Source organism: Tamandua tetradactyla, chromosome 8 (genome assembly GCF_023851605.1).
Source record: "Tamandua tetradactyla isolate mTamTet1 chromosome 8, mTamTet1.pri, whole genome shotgun sequence".
In the NCBI taxonomy this organism is placed as follows: Eukaryota; Metazoa; Chordata; class Mammalia; order Pilosa; family Myrmecophagidae; genus Tamandua; species Tamandua tetradactyla.
Window position 1 is genome coordinate 53,392,674 of NC_135334.1, and position 25,566 is coordinate 53,418,239.

The 25,566-nt window shown below is 39.2% G+C and overlaps 1 protein-coding gene and 2 pseudogenes across 1 annotated transcript in view; 2 read left to right on the forward strand and 1 right to left on the reverse strand.

Moving 5' to 3' along the window:
• LOC143644381 (tripartite motif-containing protein 43-like) overlaps nt 1–25,566 on the forward strand; it is a 273,323-nt gene that overhangs the window by 165,436 nt on the left and 82,321 nt on the right. The gene's annotated exons all lie outside the window — the stretch shown is intronic.
• The window catches only part of LOC143645098 (tripartite motif-containing protein 43-like), a 292,475-nt pseudogene continuing 276,616 nt past the window's right edge, over nt 9,708–25,566 (reverse strand).
• LOC143643865 (guanine nucleotide-binding protein subunit alpha-12 pseudogene) lies at nt 21,957–22,925 on the forward strand (annotated as a pseudogene).

Genomic DNA, 25,566 nt, shown 5'->3' on the forward strand with positions numbered 1-25,566 from the left:
TTACAGGCCGGATATAAAAACTTTGAATGATTACACACCATGCGGATATTCTCCCCCATCCTCCATAACAGCATCCTTCTCAGTCAGTGTTGTGGCTAATTTTTTAAGTGATATTTCCCCCAACAGAACATAATTAAAATAAAGTCTATACTAAAATATTAATATTAAAAATCATTCTGTAAGACAAGTGAAAGTCATTTAATTTTGGTATTCTGTCTTCTACAAGTTTTTGCAAGTAGCAAAGCTATGTGTTCATGGTTGTACAGGGAGAATGGAGGCAACCCTACCTTTGAACTGAACACAAGAAGGTTCTTTCATTAATAGAAGTAAAGCCTAGGACCTGCCAGGGTGACAGGAGGGGACTCCTCAAGTGCAGAGGGCTATTCTTATTCCAGCTCTAGGTGCTTAGAGCCTCGCTGGGTTATCACTGCCCCTTTTGAAGTGATTATATGGTTGGGGTATTTCATATTAATAACGCTCTTTGCACCCCAGCTCCATCGCTTCTTAAATAAGGATCTGAAATGAAGCTAGAACTTTGATAGAAGGCTTTATTAAAGGATCCAAATGCTACAGGGAAAGAAAAGCAAACAATAAGGATAACCCAGACAATCTGGTTTAATCAACTCACTCTTCTCACCTTCCAGCTGGTGCTTCTCCACATGGAACCTCCATTGTGAGAGCCTGGCCATATCCACCATCCAGGCCTGGCCCTCTGTATCTCTACCTAAACTGTGAATATCCAGGAAGGGGAGGTAGGGGGAGAGAGGGAATATAAGTGTCCTGCCCAGGTGTGCTGTAGATCTTTCAGAGCAAGCCAAAGCTGGTGCTTTAGTCTCTGGTGCGGTTGTATCAGAACCACCCTCCCGGCTTGTTAATACCAATTGCTGGGCCCCATCCATAGAGGGTCTTGATTCACTAGGTCTGCGGTGGGGCCTGAGAGTTTTCATTTCTAACCAATTCCAAGGTGATGCCTCTGCTGCTGGTGCAGGGCCGTAGTTTGAGAATCTCTGACTTAGTTCAAGGTTCAATAAAAATGACACTTTCAGTTATTTAAGGGTGGACGATTACAAAAATAAACAACTTTTATTGAAAGCACAGGGATCGAAGCCCAGAGTGTGACGTGCTGCAGTAGCTTCTTGTGGTCTGTTGTGGGGAGAAGAGAGTGGTGGGAAGCACAGCCCCTCTTGTTCTTAGAGCTGCAGCACAGTTAGGGAGCAGTGGGCGGCTACTGTGCAACACCCTATGTTTTCAGGTCTCTGGAGGTAGAGGCAGGGTGGACAGGGTCCAGACCCCCAGGGGACATCCCCTTCCCCCCCACCCCCTGATGTGATCTGGGAATGGATCCTCATGACAGGGCTCCTCTAAGCGTCTGCTGAGACGCCTGAGGTTCATGAGGTCAAAACATTTTTTATCATAATACTTAGACATTACTTGCCTTTGCACTATTATTTCCTCATGAATGTACAGTAAAGCTTACCAGGGGCTACGTGACATGTGATATCCTGAAAGATTGAGAAGCATGTGCAAGAGTCCACATGTACTCTATTAAGCCAGATATTAAAAGAATTTGCAAAAAGTAAAGCACTGCCACTCTTCTGATATTTATTTTTGGAGTTTTGGAAGATATACATTACGTATTACAGTTTTAAAATTATTTTTAATGATTTAATAAATGAATATATAAAAATTTTGAGTCAATTTCTAAGATGTACATATCAATATTAATAAACCCAAATAAAATAAACCCTGGGGGCCCTGAAAATTTTTTATCACTTTAATTGAGATATAATTTACATTTAAAATTCTCTCAATAAGTATAGTCAATGTTTAATCATTTATGTTAAATTTATTTTGTAAAACTATTACCACATCCATTTTAATAATACTTGTGTCCTTCCAAGACCCCTCCCGCCCCTTTTTAAAATTTTTTTGCATGGACAAGCACCAGGAATCAAAGCTGGGTCTCTCGGCGTAGCAGGCAAGAACTCTGCTTGCTGGGCCACCGTGGCCCACCCTGTTCTGCCCTTTTGCAGTCAATTTCTATTCCCATCCCCAGCCCCAAGCAACCACTTATCCGCTTTCTGCTGTATAGTTTTGCTTTTTTTCAAAACATCATACATACATAATCATACCATAATAGCCATTTTGTACCAGCCTTCTTTCAATTAGGATGTTTTTGAGGCTTATCAATTTTGGGTGTAAAAAGGGATATCCATGGTTTATTCCTTTTTTTTTTTGCTGAGTAGTATACCATAGTATGAATGCACCACATTATGTTTATCCATTACCAACTGGTAGATATTTGGATTGTTTCCAGTATTGAGTGTTTCGGTTTGCTAAAGCAGCTGGAATGCAGTGTACTAGATATGGGTTGCTTTTACAATATGGATCTATTCCCTTCCAAATTTTCAGTTCTAAGGCCATGAAAATGTCCAAATTAATGTATCAGTAGGATGACTCCTTCTCTGAAGAAAGGCTGACAGCATCTGGGACACCTCTGTCACATGAGAAGTTAGATGGCCCTTCATCTGCTCGTCCTTTGCTCCCAGTTTTCTTTGCTTTCAGCTTCTTCTGCCTTCAGTGGTTTTCTCTCTTAGCTACTCTTGGGCTTCCTCTGAGCTCTCTGGGCTTTTTCTGTCTTTTATCCTCTCATAAAAGACTCCAGTAAAATGATTAAGACCCACCTTAAATGCGGTGAGTCACATCTCATTTGAAATAACCTAACCAGAAGGTACCACCTACAACAGGTCTACACTCACAGGAATGGATTAAAAGACCATGGCCTGTGGTATTGCTGTTGTTTTCCTGTTAAACTTGGCCCACAGCATGCAATAGCAGTTCTGTTAGTTAGATTCAGTTGTCAACTTGGCCAGGTGAGCATACCTAGTTCTGTTGCTGCGGCCATGAGCCAATGGTATGTGAACCTCATCTGTTACTAATTACATCTGCAGTCGGCTAGGAGGCGTGTCAGCTGCAATGAGTGACGTTTGACTTAATTGGCTGGTGCTTAAATGAGAGAACGCAATGTAGCACAGCCTAGCAGCTTGGCATTCCTCATCTCAGCACTCGCAGCTCAGCCCAGGCCTTTGGAGATGCAGAAAGAAGTCACCCCGGGGAAAGTTCTTGGAACCCAGGGGCCTGGAGAGAAGACCAGCAGAGATCATTCTGTGCCTTCCACATAAGAAAGAACCTCAGTGGAAAGTTAGCTGCCTTTCCTCTAAAGAACCAACAAAATAAATCCCCTTTTATTAAAAGCCAATCTGCCTCTGGTGTGTTGCATCCTGTCAGCTAGCAAACCAGAACAGCAGTTTTCCCCTATACCTGAACTTAAACACTCTTTGTAAATGATTCACGGCTTTGAAGTAGTTTTTGCAAGAACTATATATTTCTCTCTCTCTCTCTCTCTTTTTTTTTTAACATGGGTAGGCACCGGGAATCGAACCTGGGTCCTCTGGCATGGCAGGCAAGCATTCTTGCCTGCTGAGCCACTGTGAACTGCCCAAGAACTATATATTTCTAATGTTAATCAGTGGGGCACAAAGGTCTATACAACCCCTTTCAATCTTGTTCACCTTCAGTATGGCAATATTACTTATAGATCCACTAGAGAACTGCCTTCACGTCTATCTATTCCCTTACATTTGAGTTCAAACTCATTAGCTAATAATTCACCCATCTCTAGCTTTTATGTATCACTAAGTCCCCTATATTCTGTATTATAAGCCTCTGATTTTACCTTCACAATGGTCATAAAAGTGGAGTCATACAGCATCTATCCTTTTGTATTTGGCTTATTTCACTCAGCACTATGTCTTCAAGATTCATCCATCTTGTTACGTACTTCAGAATGTCATTTCATCTTACTGCTGCATAATATTTCATTGTATGTATGTACCACATTTTGTTAATCCTCTCGTCTGTTGATGGGCATTTGTATTGTTTACATTTTTTGGTGATTGTGAATAATACCATTATGAATATTGGTGTGCAAATGACTATTTGTGTCACTGCTTTCAGCTCTACTGAGTATATACCAAGTACTGCTGTTGCTGGGTCATAAGGCAGCTGGATATGTAGATTCCTAAGGAACCACTAAATTGTCTTCCGCAGCTGCTGTACCATTATACATCCCAACCAGTAGTGCATAAGTATCCCAATTTCTCCACATCCTCTCCAACATTTATAGTTTCCTGTTTGTTCAATAGCAGCTTTTCTTAGAGGTGTGAGGTGGTATCTCATTGTAGTCTTTTTAGGGGACAGTGTAGTACCTATATGTGCAGTAATCTTTATTAAAAGATTGTGCATTATTGTTTCAAAATGTACTGGTTAAAGTGTTTTAAGTATTTAACATTATTCTGACAAGTTTGAATTTGATGATAATTGTATGTGGTAAGATGTTTGCTTGAAAATAGTCACCAAAATCATTTTAGGAACTTAAGCATATACAATATAAAAGACACATCTTTATTAAAAGAAAAAGAGAGATAAAAAGAAAATATGGCCTTTTCTGGAGTACATAACAGTTCCAAACCACCACGTTGACAATTATGAGCAACACTGCTATGAATATTTGCATGCAAGACTTTGGATGGACAATGTTTGCATTTCTCATAGATAGATATCCAAGTGTTGAGTTACTTGATGTTTATGTTTAATTCTTTAAGAACCTGTTAAACTATTTTCAAAGTGGCTGTACCATTTTACATTCCTGTCATCAATCTAGAAGCATCCCAATTCTTCCACATCCCCACCAATACTTAGAATTGTGAGCTATTTTCTCATTACAGTTTTAACTTTTATATATATTTCTAATGACTAATGATGCTGAGCATCTTTTCATGTCCTTACTTAAAATTCAAATGTTTCCTTTAATAAAATGTCTACTCAAGCTGTTTTAGGTTGTACAGGTATTTAATTGGGTAGTGTGTCAATTCAAAAGGATTATGTGTCCCAGAAGAGCCATGTTTTAGTTGTAATCTGTCTTGCAGATGCAGCCGTTTCTTTTAATCCTTCTTCATCATGGTAGGTTGGAAACTTGATTAGATTATCTCCATGGGAAAAAAATCTTCAGAGCCACGAAAACCATGAGAGCCCAGGCAGCCAGAGACATTAGGAGATGAAGAAGAAAACTGTCCTGGAGGAGTTTCATGAAACAAGAAGCCCAGAGAGAAAGCTAGTGGACTTCGCCATGTTGTTCATGTGTCTTTCTAATTGAAAGAGAAACCCTGAACTCCATCGGCCTTTCCTGAGTGAAGGTAATTTCTTGTTGATGCCTTAATTTAGACATTTTTATAGACTTGCTTTAATTTAGACATTTTCATGGCCTTGGAACTGTAAACTTGCAACTTAATAAATTCCCCCTTTTAAAAGCCATTCTGTTTCTGGTATATTGCATTCCGGTAGCTACCAAATTAGAACAGGTAGTCTGTCTTATTTGTATTGGGTTATAAGCGTTCTTTTCAGTAAAAGTCCATTTCAGATATATGTTTTGCAAATAATTTCTTCCAATCTGTGGGTTGCTTTTTAATGTTAGTCATTCCTTATTTTCAAGAAAAATATTTTTAGTTTTGATCTGTTTTATGTTTCATGTTTTTGGTGTCATATACATGAAATTTTTGCCTAACTTAAGGTCACAAAGATTTTATTTTATGATTTCCCTTGAAGTTTTATAATTTTAAGCTTACTTTTATTTCAATGATCCATTTTGAGGTAATTTTTGTGTTTAGAGTGACATAAAGGTTGGTTGAGCTTTGATTTTTACATATGACTTCCAGCATTTGCTGAAAAGACTCATCTTATACCCACTGAATTAGCTTGGCATATTAGTTGAAAACCAATTGATAATACCTGTGGTCTTCTACATTTGTACTCTAATTCAGTTTCATTGATGCATGTCTCACTGTATACCAGTAGAACACAATATTAATTTGATTATTTTAGCTTTATGATACATTTTGCAAATACTGTAAATCCTCCACCATAGTTCATTTGTAAAAGTACTTTGGTCATTATGCATTATTTTGCATAATGGTCATTTATGCATTATTGAAGAATGCATAAATTTGGAATTTATGCATTCTTCAATAATTTTAACAACTTCATTGAGACATAATTTATATGCCACAGAATTCACTCATGATAAGTGTATAGTTCAATATATATTTTTTTGCAAATTTACCAACTTGTGAAACTATCACCATAATCCAGTTTGGGAACATTTCCATTACCCTATAAAGATATCTTGTGATGACTATAATTAATCTCACTTCCTACTTATAGTCCTAGGAAGCCATAATCTACTATCTGTCTCTAGAGATCTATCTTTTCCCGACCTCCCATATATATGGTTTTTACATGTCTTTTAAATTCAGCATAAGGTTTTTTGAGAATCATCCAAAGTGCATCTTATATCAGTATGTCATTCATTTTTTTGATAAATTAGTGCTTTTTTATGGACATGACATGTTTTGCTTATTGTTCAAGAGTTGATAAATTGATGGATGTCTGTATGGTTCTTACTTTTTAGTTACTGTAAATAATGCTGTTATGAATATTTGAGTACTAATCTTTGTATGAACATGTTTCTGCTTCTCTTGATCAGACACTACGCTGGCTTGAATCTATTATGTACCTAGGAAAGTCATGTTTTAATCCTGATCCAATCTTCTGGGAGCAGCTGCTTCTTTTAATTCCTAATGAATACTGCAGGTTGGAAGCTTGATTAGATTATCTCTGTGGAGACGTGAGATGCCCAATTGTGGGTGTGACTTTTGATTAGATGGAGGTGTGACCACACATTCCACGTGGGTCTTGATTAACTTACTGGAATCCTTTAAGAGAGGAAACACTTTGCAGGAAAGATGGAGCCTCTAGAAATGACAGGAGCCTCAGAGATGAAAAACTTCACAACAGATCTGACCCAGATATGAACACATAGAGAGCAGAGACACTAATATTTGGAGATGCTTGGAGTCCAGCAGACGTTGCCATGAGATGTTAAGCAAGCCAGAACATAGAGAGAGCCAAGGGAAGCCAAGATATGAAGGCCATCCCTAGAGAAGTAAAGTGAGGATCCCACTCAGGGTCAGAAGCTGAAAGCAACGGGGCCCAGGAGCAAGGGATCAGCAGATGCCAGCCACTTGACTACCCAGCTGACAGAGGTGTTCCAAACCAATTGACCTTCCTTGAGTGAAGGTAACCTCTCATTGGTGCGTCAATTTGGGCACTTTAACTTTCTTAGAACTGTACATTTGTAACTTATAAAACTCCTGTTTTTAAAAGCTGTTCCAGTTCTAGTACATCCAGCAGCTTGCAAACTAACATAGACACATAGGAGAAGTCCTAGGTTCTCTAGCAAATCTATTTGTACATTTTATGAATTGCGAAACTGTTTTACAAAGTGGTTGTACTATTTCACATTTTTACCAGCAGTGCATAAGGGTTTCTGTTTTTTCATATGTTCAGTAACGTATGCTATTGTCTCTTTTTTATTATAGTTATTATATTGGGCATGAAATGGTATATAACTTTGTATAAAATTGAATTTCCCTCATGGTTAGAATGTTGGACATCTTTTTGTGTGCTTATATTCATTATACAACAGAGTCATAACAGAATCATATGAATAATATATTGACAAAAATATGTATGAAGTATCAAGTATACAAAATGTAGAAGGAATGGTATCTTCAACAAATGGTGCTGAGAAAACTGTACATGAACATGCAAAATAATGAATTTGGAGCCCTACCTAATTCCACATACAAAAATTAACTAAAAATGGACAAAGCACCTAAACATAAGACTGATGAGTTTAAAACTCTTCACGAAAATATGGGGGAAATCCTTTATGACCTTGGATTTGGCAGTGAATTCTCAGATAACATCAAAATCATGAAGAACAAGAGAAAAAACAGATAAAGTGGATTTTACCAAATCAAAATCATTTGTATATCAAAGAACATTAAAAATAAAACGAAAAGACTACCTCCAAAATGGGATTAAATGTTGTAAATCATATCTGATAATGTTAGGATCCAGAATATATAAAGAACTGCTACAACACAACAACAAAAATACAGACAACACAACTTTAAAAATGGGCAAATAATTTGGATGGATATTTTGTCAAAGATATACAAATAGCCAAAAGTACATGAAATGATGCTCAACATCATTAGTCTTCAGGGAAATGCAAACTAAAACCACAATGTGATGCTACTTCACCCCATTATCATGGTCATTTTAAAAATGGAAAATAATATGGGAAAGAATCTGGAGAAATTTGAAACCTTGTACATTGTTGGCAGGAATGTAAAATAGTGTGATCACTGTGGAAAACAATTTTGTGGTTCCCCAGAAAGTTAAGCATTGAATTACTGTATGATCTGGAAATTTGATTTCTAGGTATATGCCCAAAGAAATAGAAAACAGGGACTCTGATGATGTTTGTACACCAATGTACAGATAGCATTATTCACAATAGTCAAAATCTGGAAATAATCCATGTGTCCACAGATGGATATATAGATACACAAAATGTGGTATATACATGCAATGGAATATTAGTCAGCTATAAAAAGGAATGAAATTATGATACATGCTACAACACGGGTGAATCTTGAAAACATTATGTTGAGTGAAGTAATCAGATGTAAAAGGAGAAATACCATGTGATTCCACTTTTATAAGATACCTAAAATAAGAAAACCAAGAGACAGTAGATCAAATCTTTTGCCAGGGTCTGAAAGAAGAGGGAAATGGAGAATTACTGCTTAATAGATAAGAGTTTATGTTTGGAGTTATGAAAATGTCTTATTAAAGGATGGTGGTGATGGTAGCACAACAATGTAATTATAACTGACTCCAGTGAAATATATACATAGGACTGGTTAAGATGGAAATTTTGTATCATTTATATACATTTTAATTATTTATATATTATTTGTATATATATGTTACCGCAATAAAAGAAATAAAGAATAAATGTAGAAATATTTAATAATCCTGAAAGTTATATTAAATTTATGGTAGGAGTGATAAAAGCAAATATGTTTATCAGACTTGGGGTATTATATTGAACAATATAATTGAATGTACTGACATAAGAGCATTAATTTTAAATGCAATTACAAATAAAATCGAACACATTTGCACAAAAATAATGTGCGACATATAAATGTAAACAGTTTAAATGACCTTAAATGAAAAATATTTTTATATAGACTTAAAACATAAGTCCCAGCTATATCTTGCATACAGTGGCACCTCAAACTCAAAATGATTTATACCTGCAAAAAGTAAAGGAAAGGACATTAAACCAGGAAAATGGAAACATTAAAAGAGCAGAATCTGTGTCCCTGATATTAAACTAAGTAGAATGTAAGCAATGGAGATTAATGTGACAAGAAAGGATCCTTTCGATTTTGTCACAATTTACAATTAAAATCTTAAATATTAATATCTATGCACTAAATAATATAGCGACATAATTTCTAAAACCAAAAGTTGCTATATATCCTAGGACACTCATCTAGAAACAGTGGAAACTGGACACTTATATAACACTGTTAGGACATTACAGATGAAGAAGCAAAACAAAATAAAGAATATAGAAGACCTAAAGAACAAGAAATGATTTTAATTTAAATAAAATAGAAAAAACACAAAATTTTGCATTTCACTTCATCTTCATATCTATTGTTATGTTAAAGTGCCAAAAGCTTAATGATAATGACATATGAGGGATTTGCACCAGTTGAGACGGGCCCCCTCAGAAATGGAGTTCCCAGGCACACAGTGAGGTCGCTGATGTAGAGATGTTCGTTGTGGACAATGAGGAGGAAAGGCCTGAGAGGGAAACTGAAGGAGTCAGGGGGACAGCGCCAGATGAGGGAGTTTGGGTGACATTAAAAAAGCTCACACTTCCACTCTCACAATCAACAAACACTCCAACCAGGCCGTGAGGTGTCTGTATACACTGACAAAGCATCGGGGTGGTGGTGAAGAGACGGCGATGACTGTGCTACTTCACACAGAGAAGAAGGAATATGTCCTGAGTCAGCCAGCATGTCCTTCTTCCTTACCCGGGGATCCCTGCAGACTCCGAGAGCCCAGTCCCTAGAGCCGTCCACTTCCAGCTCCCAGTAATGCTTCCCAGAGGTGACGGCCTCGGTCCCCACGCAGCAGCATAGTTAGAGCTTTCAGATTGAAAAGCTGTGTCTTGATGGTCATGTCTAACTCTCCAACATCTCACATCGTCAAACAGTTTGATATTGTGATTGGTTATCTCATTACCAAAGGAAACCTCCACTGTGGGGAAAGGAATATACCAGTCACATGCAGTTTAAACATTCCAATGAGGTGAAAAAGTCTGTCAAGATTCTCACTGGGGAAAACAGGCCAAGGCGTCAAGAACAGTTCTGGCTGGACAGTATCAGATTCAAGGACTACCCATGCATATGTGGGAGAAACAAATACCAAACTACAGTGGAACATATTTCTAAAAATTCAGGATTAAAACATCTGTCTGGTTACTCCTCATGAGAAACTGGATACCTGTGCATGACTGCCAAGCCCACAGCCATATAAATACCTCCACTGTCCCTTCCCAGGTTAAACAAAACAAAACAAAAAAAAAACAGACCTGCGTAATACTTTGCCCAAAATAATATGGCATTCTAGTAAAGCAAGCAAATTTACACTTAAAAAAATCTAAATATGCCTTTTAAGAAGCAATTTCTTCCTAAGAATTTTCTACACTTTATGCTGGTTCCATCTCAGGCTCGTTCTTTGTCTGCAAGGCTAATCCTCCAGGATTAGTTCTAACTAACTCTGCACGGCCTCGCCTACCACCAGAAAGCTTTATTGGTGTTGATAAAGTTTTCATTTAGTAAGTTTATGCCTATTCATCGTTTTTTCCCTCTAATTATATCAATTAAAAAGAATAGTATTACAAAATCAATTACCAAAAACTTTAAAGGAGAAATATTTTACAATAAAACACTACCAGTCTATCACCATAACACTTCATTTGACATTGGGATGCCCTTATTTAAGACAAATTGACATTGCATCTTGGAATAGTTCATCTGGAATTCAAGAAGCCCTGTTTCTGAATGTTTCCTTTTCTCATTGTCTAAGTAATATTTCTATATAATTTGCTGTAATCCTGAATCACATTTATCCCTTCACCATCTTTAATTTCTTTTTTTCCACACTACGACACTGCAAATGGGCTGTAAATGCCCCTTCAAAGGTTATTCTCCTCTGCTAAGTGTAAGGTTAATAAAGAGGGAAAGACTGCTGATGGGAAACCGTCATAAAGACACTGCATGGTCCCACAGATGGGCTGACCCTCACCTCGGTAGCGGCTGAGCTTGTCTTTCAGTCTGGTGATGGGCCCTGTGCTGAGCTCTGGGCTCACAGGCTGGGGCATGTGCAGCTGCACTAACTCATTCCTGCAGGGGAAAGAGTGAGTTAAATATTTTTGGTGCAGAGACATCATAATGGTGTTAAAGAAAAGATATAAGAATTCAATTGAAAATGATCCTGCTCTGAATTCTTGCACTCCCCGCTTCTCAGAGGTGCTTGCCTCTCACCTGATGTCTAGGAAAAGCCAGTCCCTGTACCTCGATATGTTTACAGTCTTGAAGTTTATCACAGACAGCTCTTTTCTAGCAAATTCTACTATGACTGGTTCACAATCAACCTGTCTGAGTCAGAGTGCAGGGTAAAACAATGCTAACTTCTGATAAAAAGGGACAGGGAATCATATTCAGTAAAACAAAAAAACATGCACACTAAAATAATATTGAATAATTTATTTCTCTGCATGGTTAAATACATGTTTGATCTCTTCATAGCCCTCATGGGGTACTGAAGCTCAAACTTACCTTGTCAGTATCTCTACCAAGTTCTGTAAACAGAAAAGAACAGTGAGAATTCTTAAGAAATTGTTCATGCAGGCTTTACCTCATGGAGGTTTGGTAAAAGCTCCCTCCACCCTTCTCGAAAATTCATTTTTTATTTCCATCTCTAAAGGATAACACCAGTTAGAGCAGAGTGACAGTCTCTCAATCTTGATAAATTCTGAACCCCAAGGGTGACTGGAGAGAGAGAAGGCTGTGGTTGTAACTGCGGCAGCCATGCCTGGCTGTGTGCAAGGTGGGATTTCCAGGGTTTGTCCCTGAGGGGTGATGTGCCCAATTAATTCAGATCAAGGATTCCAAAGAGATGGACTTAAATGCTAGCTTTTTCCAGATTTCTATTTATTGTCCAACTGGAGACAAAAATAGAATGCTGATGTATAAGTTTTTTCTTCTACTTTTTATAGAAGCAGGTCAATAAGGAGAATTTTAGAGGAAAATGTTCCCTAGGGAATCCACTCTCACAATTCCACAAAAACTTTCTTGTTAATGGAGAGGAGAAGAGTTGCATTCATATCTGTCTTTCCCAGTTAGGAATTAACCTCCTCTACAGACTTAGGACTTGAATAAATAGACATTTGATAGCAAACAGAGGTTAAAGAAGCAAACTGTATTAATAAACACGTATCCCAGGCATGTCCTCAGTCCTCACCTGGAGCATCTCCACGTCTGGTTTCTGACACGTTTTCATCAGCTCCTCAGACATTTCTCTCAGGTGTTTGTTCTTTAGAAGCATTTTAGCTTTACTTTTCCTGAGTTGCCATAAAATCTTTCTGCATTTATCTGTTTCTTTAAATGTTGTTTTTCTTCCCTCAGGAGAACTGGATGCAAATCCTGATACTCACCCCTGATAAAACCTCTCGGAGTATGTGCAGACACCTGCAGGAGCATGGATTTCTTAGATCACAAACTCGGACTGACTTTATCAACCTCCACTTAAACCTCATCCATCTCTCTTAGACTCACGTCCTCTAAGTTCAGCTACTTACAACCCTATATTCATGCCCTCCCATTTCTCAGAAACCACAAAATCATCCCTTTCCATTTACCCTTCATTTATTTTTCATTGACTATCAACTTCACCAAGAGTCAAATCCCTCCTTCCCTCAAATCACTTTCATTCACTTCCCAAGTTCCTGAAACAACTGGAAAAATTTCTTTCAGAGTTCATTTCTTCAATATAGGTCATCTCAAATCTGGAAAAACCACATAGAAACATTTGACATTTATGTTTGATTTATGAAATCATTTTGTGAACATTCTGATGCCTTTGTTAATAGATCAGTATCAAATTTTAACTTCTCTACTCTGCAGCCTGACAACTCACTCATAACACAAATGTTGCATAGTAATCTTAGGATTAGAAACCATCAGACAAAATCTTCCCAAAATTCTATTTCTCAACTTAATTTCTATCCTCAAAGCCCTTTTCCTGCTCCTGTTCCTATGAATGAATTTCCTTCCTCTACCTAAAGTCATGGGCTCCCATATTGTCCTGCTGATTTAAGGACATTAACCCTCATTCTATTGCATATACCCCGCAAAGTGAACTATTACATTTCTCCATTTTTTTCTTTAAGACTTTTTCACAACTTTTGTACAAAAAGTATATTTGCCTACTTGAAACAATAGTAGTCTCAAACTACTGTACTGTCAGTTTTCACCTTTAGATACCACCTCTTAAATTGCTGTTGTCACCTACTTCTGCTAGTCATAAACTTACTGACACATTCATTGTGAAATATCTACAGCTCCCAATTGTAAACATTAATTTCTAGAATTCGTTACCTACAGAAATGTCAGCCAAAATTACACATGGATTTCTTACACCAGTTTGTCCTTCAGTAATCATATTGATTTCGAGACTGAAAAAGTTCCTGACTTCCTGAACAATGCCCCCATCTTATCCAAGTTGTACTTTATTCTGATGGTCTGAAATAGAATCATTTTGCTACTTACCAATGCTAGTTTATCAATGAGCATTGCTCTAAGACATTTTACCTTCAGTAATTAATTTAGTTTTCTTAGTTTCTCTACTGAAACATGAGAATTAATAATGATTAAACTAAGCTTTATAAAATTGGATCTGATTTCAACCAGAATATTCTTACATGAACATAAGCTGTTGAATTCATCCTTCTATTTTTATGGTCTGTTTACTTGCATTCAAACATTATGTAGAGAATACCAAAATCTTCTAAGACCTTTCAAACTATGATGAAGGACACTTACATATTTTGAAAAGATGTAATTATCTTGCAATACTAATAATCAGAGTCAGAAAATAAACTTTGTTTTTAAACCTTGATTTTCCAAAAAATTTAGTCACCATTTCTCATTTATACGCTAGAGGAATAAAGATGACTCTCTACTTTCCGATCCTCTGTATGGCCACCAGTATCGCTTTTCTGCAAGCCAAATAATTCCCAGACTTCTTTAAAATTATATCCGAAAAGTAATAATTCTTAGAGATTAAAATGAATTGAGTAGATTGAAATACTAGTGGCCAATGAGAGTGAGGGGTAAGGGGTATGTCATGCATGACTGTTTTCTTTTTTCTTTCTTTTGCTGGAGAGATGCAAATGTTCAAAAAAGTAATCATGGTGATCAATATACAGCTATGTGATGATATTATGAGCCACTGATTGTAACCATGCCAAGAATGTTTGTATGTTTGTTTGTTGTTTACAATAAAAGTATTAAAAAAAGAAACAATAAACTATAAAATAATATTTCTCTCAAATAATTATCTATTTCAATATGGTAAAATATTCTGTCTTTCATGTATCTATGTAACTTCCATTCATAAAGTGGAGTGTAATACATTAATACATGGAAAATAAAATACTCCTAACTCATTTTTAGGATTGTAATTTCAGATGCGAAATTCCAATATATATGGCTACTACTGTCTGAATTTTACCCACATGAACAACCAAGGAATGCATAAGATAATAGAACAAAAATGATAAGATGAATTGCAAAAATATATAGCAAGAAAAGATTGCAAAGTAGTTATACCACAAATAATTTAAAGGAATGGAGTCATTTTTACTAACAAGACATACAGTATCAATTAATAGACACAACTGCAGTATGCTGATGGGTAAATTAAAATTATGCTTTTTTCCCCTCAACTTTGCTGGGTTGGGGAATATGTCAATGGTTTCCCCAATTCTTAATGTAGATATCTGTAACTACTTTCTGAATCTATATAATCCAGGTGAACAAACAACCAAGGAATATATAAAGTAATAGGCCAAAATTAATCATATTAATTCCAAATATATAGCAAGACAAGATGACAAAAAGCTTAATTCAAAAATAGGTTGGGGTCATATTTACTTACCAGGCAAATGAGATTATTTGATAGAAACAACCTCAGTTTGCTGACAGACAAATTAAAATGATTTTGGAGGGAGGTTTCTTTTGCTTTGGGAAAATAGCAGGAAATTTTCTCTAAGTTGTGTACTCACCTACAGAAAATACCAATGGTCTCACCAATTCTTGCTGTCGAAATACAACTATGAAAGTCAATTCAGGGGTCAGGTCCTCATAAAGTGGTAGGTGCAGTTTTCAGAGGTCTCCACAGCTGGAGACTTCCAAGTGCACTATGCCTCTTCTTCAGAAGAATGAGCCTGGCTCCTTGAATGTGCTTTTATAGAATTCAGACACCATGCCCATTTCGTCTCAGTGATTACATCTTATAGGTGTTAAAGTGGATGATTAGTTTCCTTCAAAACTATGAAACGATTGAGTGAACACCTTTGCTAATCTCACAATCTCTACAAAGGTGATCTTATCAAGAGGCACTGTTTTTTCAACAAGTGAACCCCCAAATTGTTTCTTCCTATCTATTTTTTTCTTGATTGAGGACATTTACTTTACTTATTTTTATTTTTAATTTTTGCATGGGCAGGCACCGGGAATCGAACCTGGGTCTCCAGTATGGCAGGAGAGAACTCTGCCACTGAGCCACAGTTGCCCACCCAAGGACATTTATTTTTAATTCAGAAAGGAAAGGGGGAATATCAGCAGTTCATGATTTTATCCAATGTGTTGGAAAATTGGAAAAATTTTACCTGAGGTTAGCTTTAATTATATTCTGTCAGGTAAAAGTGTTTTATTGTGGACATTCATTATTTTTGTTTTCTAATGCAAAAATTTAAGGCAAGAACAGTTTCGGTCATGAATAGATATTTCTCCTACCCCTCACATTCCACTTCAAGCCTCCCAAGTTCTCTCCAAGCAGGACCCAAATTCTCTACCTGACACTACCCACCCCAGTTTAGGGGGTAGAGGAGAGAAGGCTTAGATGCTTCAGTTTAAAGACCCTTGTGTCAAGTCAGAGGAGGAGGACTTGTAACCAGGTAAATTTGAGTTAATTTGTACTTGAGAAGGTAATTAGTTAGGGTAGTCCACTACTTATGGGGTAGAGTGAGATTTCAATTTTGATCCTTGAGAAATCCTCTCTTATAGTTACAACCGACCCCTCATATCCACCATGCATTCATGGAACATCTGGCTTTGCATATGGAGAAGTAGGTCAGATCTGATCACAAATGCTTAAGAGTTTCCCTTTGTGGGCACAGAGACCTGGGGCACCAGGGACAGAGCATGGTGAGAAGCAGGGAGGAGGAGAAAGTGTAAGAAGAGAAGGAAAGGAGGGAGTTTCAGTGTCTGAGGAGCTCCTTTTGGGTCTCTAAGCAGCTGGGTTCTCAGCCATCAGGTCGCCAATCATTAACTGATTCTTCTGAGATTCTGGAGTTTCTCTGGATTGTGCCTTACAGGAAGGTGAGGTGAGGTGAGGAGTGGGGCTGGGTGCAGGGGACAGTGTCATAGCAGGGAGAATGTCCTGTAGGTAGGGTCTCACCTGAACTGGTGCCTGGCTACAATGGGATGGAAGTGCAGGGTAGAATGGGAAGTAACCTTTCCAAACCTGTAAGTCCTAGAATTTTCTTGTCCTCCACCCCTGGATAGAAACAGTCAAATGGATGTGGGGCGAACAAATGGAATTCTGAGAGGCAAGAAGTGACAGACTAGAAGTTGTAGGAAGGCACTTTTTCTATTGAAACCACTGGACAGACATCCTAACCTCTCATCTTGAGAAACAAGAAACTGCTTCCCTGAGAGAGTGAAAGTGTTATCCTGGCCTTGGGCATGTATCTCTGGCCCCTTCCAGACAAGCCCAGCCCAATGGCACAGTGAGAGAGGTCTGCACTTTTTCCTGTCTCCTAAAGGCCTCCAATCATATATGAGATAGATAGATAGATAGATAGATAGATAGATAGATAGATAGATAGACAGACAGATAGATGTCAACTGATGATGCTAAGAAGTTCCTACAATTATATTTTCCAAAATGATGTTGAATTCCAGAATTGCAAAAACTCTCTCTGCAATCTCATAGTTATTTCAAAGACCCCTAAGAACTTTATTTTTTTCTATTTCTCTTACTCAATTATCCCAGCACCATCCTTTCCTCAGTGAAGCACAGTGTGCTGGTTTGAAAGGAGGTATGTCCCCTAAAAAAGCCATATTTTAATCAAAATCCCATTTCATAAAGGCAGAATAATCCCTATTGAATACTGTATGTTTGAAATTATAATCAGATCATCTCCCTGGAGATGTGATTTAATTAAGAGTGGTTGGTAAACTGGATGAGATGACAACATGTCTCCACCCATTTGGGTGGGTCGTGATAAGTTTCTGGAGTCCTATAAAAGAGAACACATTTTGGAGAACACCTCCCAGGGAGCTTCATGAAACAGGAAGCCAGGAGAGAAAGCTAGCAGATGATGCTGTGCTCGCCATATGCCCTTCCAGCCGTGAGAGAAACCATGACTGTGTTCACCATATGCCTTCTCACTTGAGAGAGAAACCCTGAACTTCATCAGCCTACTTGAACAAAGGTATCTTTCCCCAGATGGATGACTTTGATTGGGCATTTCTATAGACTTGTTTTAATTGGAATATTTTCTCGGCCTTAGAACTGTAAACTAGCAACTTATTGAATTCCACTTTTAAAAAGCCATTCATTTCTGGTATATTGCATTCCAGCAGCTAGCAAATGAGAAAAGATTTTGGTACTGGAGAGTGGAGTGCTGCTGCAGTTTGCAGATACCAAACATGTTGGAACAGCTTTTTGTGTGGATAAGGGTAAGAATCTGGAGGAGTTGTGAGAAGCCTGATAGAGAAGCCCTAAGAATACTTTGAAGAGACTGTCGGTAGAAATGTGGAATCTAAAGATACCTCTGACAAGGTCTTAGACAGAAATAAGGCACGTGTTATTGCAAACTAGAAGGAAGAAGATCCTTGTTTTAAAAGAGCAGATAATCTAGCAAAATTGACTAGTGGATTTGGCTGGAAGGGAGATTTTAAAAGCCACAAATGTGGATATTTAGCAGAAGAGATCTCCAAATTAAATGTGGAAAGTGCAGCCTGGTTTCTCCTCTCAGAGTATAGTGAAATGTGACAGGAGAGAGATAAGCTGAAAACTGAACTTTTGAGTACAAAGAAACCAGAAATTGATGTTCTGGAAAATTCTGGGCTTCCAGGAAGGGAGACCTCAGAGAATAGTGTCCTGTGTGAGGATTTGGCTAGATGTGGAAACAGTCAGTCATTTCAGAGAAAGCCAGGATCAGACATGGAGTTATCCAGGAGGGATTTGTGGAAACTCCTTATGTCTGATGGGCACGATCCAAGGCTACTGCATAGAAAGCCAACAAGAGTGCTGTGGGACCTGTATAAACAGAGCTGCTGCCAGTCTAGACTGGGGGGTTCAGAGAAGGGACATATTGGGGGAAAAATAACTTCAGAGGCAAAACCATGGAGGCTGAGGTCTGAAGTCAAGAAGACTTGGGTCAGGAGAGCAGACCCACCCAAGCACATGGAGAGGGTGAGTTTGCCCCAAAGGCAGAGAGGATGGGCCTTCCACCTCATTGCATTGGAAGAATTATGCTGCTTCAAGCATTGGAGAGCATGAAGCACATTCCTTGAGGTTTGGGGAGATCCTGGCTGCCACCACATGGATGGGTTGAGGGTGTGCTCCGGAGATGGCAGACAGCCCGGGTGCAGCCCCAATGCATGGAGAGGGTGGAGCTGAGTAAAAGGTGGTCTCCCCAGTATCCCCCAAGGTTGCATTTGGAAAGAGGCAGGCTTCTGCGTAGGCATTCGAAAAGGGTGGGACTGCCACTTTCAGAAGCCTCAAAGATAAATTACTCTCAGACTTTGAAATCTAACGGACTTTGCCCTGTGGGTTTTCGAAACTGCTTGGGTCCAGTGACCCCTGTGTTCCTTCTTCCCTATGGAAATGGGTATATGTATCCTATGACTGTTCCTCCTTTGCATATTGGCATCAAATAACTTGTTTTGAGTTTTTATAGGTCCAGAGCCAGAGGATAATTTTGCCTTAGAACAGACCATGCCTGTAACTAACTTTGATAGGGATTTGTATATTTCTAACTTTGAATTTCATGTATATTGCTACTGAAATGGTTTAAGGATGTGTGATATTGTTATGAAATAAATGTATTTTGTATACAGGGAAAATGTCTTTTTTAGGGTCCAGAGGATGGAATGTGCTGGTTTGAAAGGATATATATTTCCTGGAAAAGCCATGTTTTAATCAAAATCCCATTTTGTAAAGGTAGAATCATCTCTATTAAATACTGTATGTTTGAAACTGTAATCAGATCATCTCCTTAGAGATGTGATTTATTCAAGAGTGGTTATTAAGCTGGATTAGGTGATGACATGTCTCTACCCATTTGGGTGGGTCTTGATAAGTTTCTGGAGTCCTATAAAAAAGGAAACATTTCAGAGAATGAAGGAGATTTGGAGAGAGCAGAAAATACTGCAGCACCATGAAGTAGAGAGTCTACAGCCAGGGACCCTTGGAGATGAAGAAGGAAAATGCCTCCTGGGGAGCTTCATGAAACCAGAAGCCAGGAGAGAAAGCTAGCAGATGATGCTGTGCTCGCCATGTGCTCTTCCAGCCATGAGAGAAACTGTGACCGTGTTCGCCATGTGCCTTCTCACTAGAGAGAGAAACCCTGAACTTCATCGGCCTTCTTGAACCAAGGTATCTTTCCCTGGATGGATGCCTTTGATTGGACATTTCTACACACTTGCTTTAATTGGAACATTTTCTCAGCCTTAGAACTGTAGATTAGCAACTTATTAAATTCTTCTTTTTAAAAGCCATTCCATTTCTGGTATATTGCATTCTGACAGCTAGCAAACTAGAACACACAGAAATATATTGCATTCGTTAAGGTTCTCTAGAGAAACAGAATCAACAGGGAACACTTACAAATATAAAATTTATAAAAGTGTCTCACGTGACCATAGGAATACAGAGTTCAAAATCCACAGGGTAGGCTGTGAAGCCAACAATTCCAATGGGGAATCTGGACTGACTCCACAGAAGAGGCTTGCTGGCCAAAGCAGGAAGAGATCCTGCCTCTTCTGAATCCTCCTTAAAAAGCTTCCAGTGATTAGATTAAGTATCACTCATTGCAGAAGACACTCCCCTTGGCTGGTTACAAATGGAATCAGCTGTGGATGCAGCTGACATGCTCATGATTTAATTCTATGAAATGTTTTCATTGCAACAGACAGGCCAGCACTTGCCCAATCAGACAAACAGGTACCAGCACTTGGCCAAGTTGACACATGAACCTGACCATAACATATATGTTAATTAAAAAACAATACGTATGATTCAAAAATATTTATAAAGATACTCTAAGAACAATTAGATTAAAGCATTTTCATTTTATTTTATTTTCTGTTTTTCTACATTTGACAAAATGTTGGTGAATAGCCTGTGGTACTTGTATGAGCAGAAAATAAAAATTAAATGTAATTTTATTTTGAGAAACAGAGTATGCCTTGAACCTCATGATGTTCAAACACTGGTAGTCCTGCATGGAAACAATAAGCACCATCAACTTCACAGAGAAAAACCTACACAAAAGAATGGGTCTAGGAGTCAATCTCAAGGTGAGGAAAAACGTTCAGTTTTGAGTTTCCATTAAATTCCCTTAAATTCTTTGCTAGTAACTAGAGTGGCCATGGAACTGAAAATCTGGTGGGCCAGTTTGACAGTAATGTCAATGTCGGTTTCAGATCTGGTACTTCCAGTAAATCTGAGAACTTGAGACCCTGAAACCAAGCTCTGATACAGATTCAGGGGAAATGACCAGGGTGAGGGTGGGGAGGGTTTGGGGGAAAGAGAGGGTACTGAATGGTCAGTATCAGAATAATCTGCTTAATAAAGGTCTGTTTTCTCTCCTCCAGCTTGTGCTTTTCCACAGCCATCCCAGGGACCTAATTTGTTGGCTGCTGCTTAAGGACCGTCCCACCTTCAGGACCACCCTCCCTCCCAGAGGCGGACCAGGCAGAGGCCTCCACCTGCAGCCTTTGAGGTCCGCGGAGAAAAGCCCCCCGCCCCGCCCTCGCCACCTTCTGCAGCCTCCATAAGGCTCTCTTCTCAGTGGGACGGCTCAGTAAATTATACAGTTAACTTTCTCTGTGACCTGCTCCTCATCCTTGTTCAGCAATCATCTTCACTCTGCATTTCAGCTCGTCATCACTTGGCCCTATTTAAATTTAATAACACGGTACATTAATTAATTAGCCATAATATTTATTTAGTATTCATTGACTGCCTTCCATATCCAAAGCCACTGTTCAGCTATTACAGTTCCTATCCCAGAATTTAAAATGTTTCAGCAAAAAAAAGTGTACTCTTGTATATTTCTTTAGGTTATAATGCTATCAGAATTCTAATAAAGAATGCAGAGTGGGAGTGCGGGTCCAGGGGAGGCGAGGCAGGGCGCCACCCAGCAAGGAGGCGGCCTGAGGGGCGGGGCGAGGCAGGGGGAGGCGGAGAGAGCTGGGGCCTTGTATTGGGTGGGGCAGGCGCTGAGCCGGTGCCTGCCGCCTGCAGAGACCAGCTGGGACAGCGAGAGCCGGGCAGGGTGCGTGCGAAGGCGCTGAGGGCAGCGAAGACACAGCCGCGACATGGACACCCCGCTGGGCCTCGTCAAGATCTTGCTGCTGGGCTCAGTGAGCAAGCCAAGCCCACCTTCTCAAGTAGATGTGCACCATCCACCGCGGGAGTTTGACCAGAAGGCGCTGCTCCAGTTCTAGGACACTATCTTCCACAGCATCCGCACAGGCTCCAGAGTTCTTGTTGATGCAGGAGACAAACTCGATGTTCCTGGGAAGTACTCTGAGAAGGAAAAGCGCAGGATGTTCTACATGGGCTTTGAGAACAAGCAGGACTGCCTGTGGCGCCCACCACCTACCAGCTTTGTTGTTCTCCGGAGGGATTCTGGCATCGCGGAAGCATTCAGCCGGAGGTGTGAGTTCCAGCTGTTGAAGGAGAGTAAAGTATTCCCGGATAATCTGGGCAAGATTGGCCAGTTGAATTAGTTTCCTAGTAAGCAAGATGTTCTGCTGGCTAGGAAAGACACCAAGGAAATTGTGGAACACGACTTCTTGATTAAAAAAAAAAATCCCTTTTAAGATGGTGGATTGTGGGTGGCCAGCAGTCTTAGCACCAGAAGTGGATCCAGTTCTGACAGAATCTTGTCCATCCTGTTCATAGTGACCTCCAGTGAGTACTACCTGGTCCTCATAGAGGACAAGCGCACCAACTGGCTGGTGGAGGCAGTGAACATCTTTGAGACCATAGTCAGCCACAAGCTATTCTTCATTGTTTCCATAATTTTGTTCCCTAGCGAAATGGTGGAGAATGAGAAGATGGTCAGCATCAAGAAGCACTGCTGAGATTTCAGTGGAGACACCCACAGGCTGGAGGATGTACAGCACTATGTAGTTCAGTGTTTTGGCAGAAAAAGCCAAAACCACAGTAAACCACTCTTCAGCACTTCACACCCCATCAACATGGAGAACATCTGCTTCGTGTTTCATGCTGTGAAGGGCACACTCCTGTGAGAAAATCTGAAAGATATTATTTTGCAGTGAAAGAGAAAATCTCCTTACTTTTATCAAGCTTAAGCAGCCTAGTGACTATTGGGTACAGATGATCTATATAGTTCTTCAGTTGGGTTTCTAGGATCTGTGCCAGTGATCGCGTGGCTTACTGGGAAGACAAACAGATAAGCTCTAAGCAGAAAATGGAGAAAATGATATAAGCGACTGAATCCTGGGGACTAGTAAAACTACCGGAAGCCATGGAATCATTTAAATTAATGTGCAATATCTAATTACACAGTGTTCTAATTTGCTAGCTGCGAGACTGCAACACACCAGAGATAGATTGGCATTTAATAAAAGGAATTTATTTCATTAGTTCTTCAGAGGAAAGGCAACTAACTTTCAACTGAGATTCTTTCTTATTCAGGAAGGCACAGGGTGATCTCTGCTGGCCTTCTCTCTAGGCCTCTGGGTTCCAACAAATTTCCCCGGGGTGATTCCTTTCTGCATCTCCAAAGGCCTGGGCTGAGCTGCTTGGGCTGTGCTACATTGACCTCTCTCATTTAAGCTTCCAACCAATTAAATCAGACATCATTCATTGCAGCAGGCACACCTCCTAGCCAACTGCAGATGTAATCAGCAAAAGATGAGGTTCACATGCCATTGGCTCATGTCCACAGCAATAGAACTAGGTACCTTCACCTGGCCAAGTTGACACCTGAACCTAACTACCACACACAACTTTCCTTAGTTTTACATAAACTTTATTCCTTTTCTGACACAATTTAAATTAAAGCTTGTGTGTGTGTATGCATGCGGATATGCACTCTCTCTTTGATGACACTAACATAGAAACCAAGTGACTTTGCAGATGTCTACTCTAACTTGCAAGTCTTCAGTGAAGCAAACTAACCTGAAAGTGTTGCCTAAGGGTAGTAGTACATCAAATGCATGCTGATGCTGCTAAACTCAGGGCCAGAGCCTGGCCTTCTCCTCCAGGTATAAGATTTGAATACCACCTCCCAAAGCAAAATCATTGCCTTTGAAACCCATGTCAATGTTCTAAGAGGCGGGGGTCTTAGTCTATTAGATAGAGTCAAGTAGCCAAGCCCAGGGACTCCTCTCCAGGATTAGAGAACATGAGTGAAAGTTATAATGGCATGGACACCCTTAATGCTGGCATCCAGGTGCAGTCTTTCTTGCCTGGTAGACTGACACAGAAACAGTGTGTATGGAAAATGGGTGGACATGGCATGCTGACAGAGAATGATCCTCTTTGAGGGCACACAGTGGTGCTTTTAACTTCTTTCCCGGCCTCTCCCTCCCTAACCTGCTCCCCACCATGGCAAAGACTTTAAGCCAAGTAGCCTTGCAGACAGCTTTTCTATCTTAATTGCCAGTCATCTTCTGGCACCTACAGTTGACACATTTAGAGTATCCTTCTTTGGGAAATAGTTTGGAGCTTCCTATTCCACTTCTGGAGCTTCTGAACACCTGCAGGATTATTAACAAAACTTTTGCAAATGCCACAGTGGCTTGGTGAGTTCCCCCACAGCTGAACTTTCAGGAAGTCCACAAACTTGGTAGCAATTAGAGTTTCTCAAATCACAGCTGCACTACCCTTGGATAACTGGTTCCTGTTTTTCAGCTTCTTTAAATATAATTCTAACCCAGGTCTCTTGCTTCAATTAATAAATACACACTACAGGTGAACACAATCAGAAAGAGCTCTTCTCTGGGTGAAAAGCCAGTAAATGTTGATGTGAGCTAGTAAATCTATAGTGCAGTTAATTTGTTAACTTTCACTCTGTTCAAAAATACGTTCTATTCCGAACTGGAGGAATGAAAAAAAAAAAGCATAGTCCATGATTAATGGATCATTATATTTTTAGTGTCTAGTGGTTCTGAATAGCCAGAAGGTAATATCAAGTTGTTGAACTTAAATCCAGTCATCCACTGGTCTTTGAGAATGATCATAAAACTATATAGGAATAAAAAAAGTCAGTAGAAAAAAAAGAATCCACAATCCAATGAGTAGATAAGATAACATTTTAATTAGGAACTTCAAGCTTTACAAACTACTATTAGCAATGCATCTTGTTAGGAAAACTTCATAAATTTTATGGTGAGTGTAGTAGGTGCTAATTGGTGAAAATATTTGCCTGTTAACTGGAATGATGAATGTCAAAAGTGGGCTTTCACTAGTAAAATTAAATGCATTCAAATACGTGATTATCCTAAAATATTTTAGAGATGCTCCTGTCCTTTGGATGAACAGGGATAAAGATCTCCTGTGAGCTGTAGCCTTCACACTTACTCGTGGGGCCCTAGTTAAATCCATAAATGGTCTTCTGTCCACCATTACCAATGGGAGACTGTGATAGCCTGATGCTGACTATAAGGGAGGCAGAATTCTCCCTCAGTCACCTTGGTGAGGTGATCCCTCAGTCACCTTGGTGAGGTGATGGTTGAAGAATTCAAAAGTTTGAGGAACTAAACTTCCTCAAACTTATAGAATAGTTTGGGTGCAGTGCTTTAGTACTTTGGGACCTGCTTTTATTATAATCTCACATTGGGTTTGGGAATGGGATGGAGGGAGTGGTTAAATCCTACCTACCTTGAATTTCTGTGGCATCTAACCCAAATCTCAGGTTTTGCAACACCCACCACACTTGCTCAGAGTTGACAT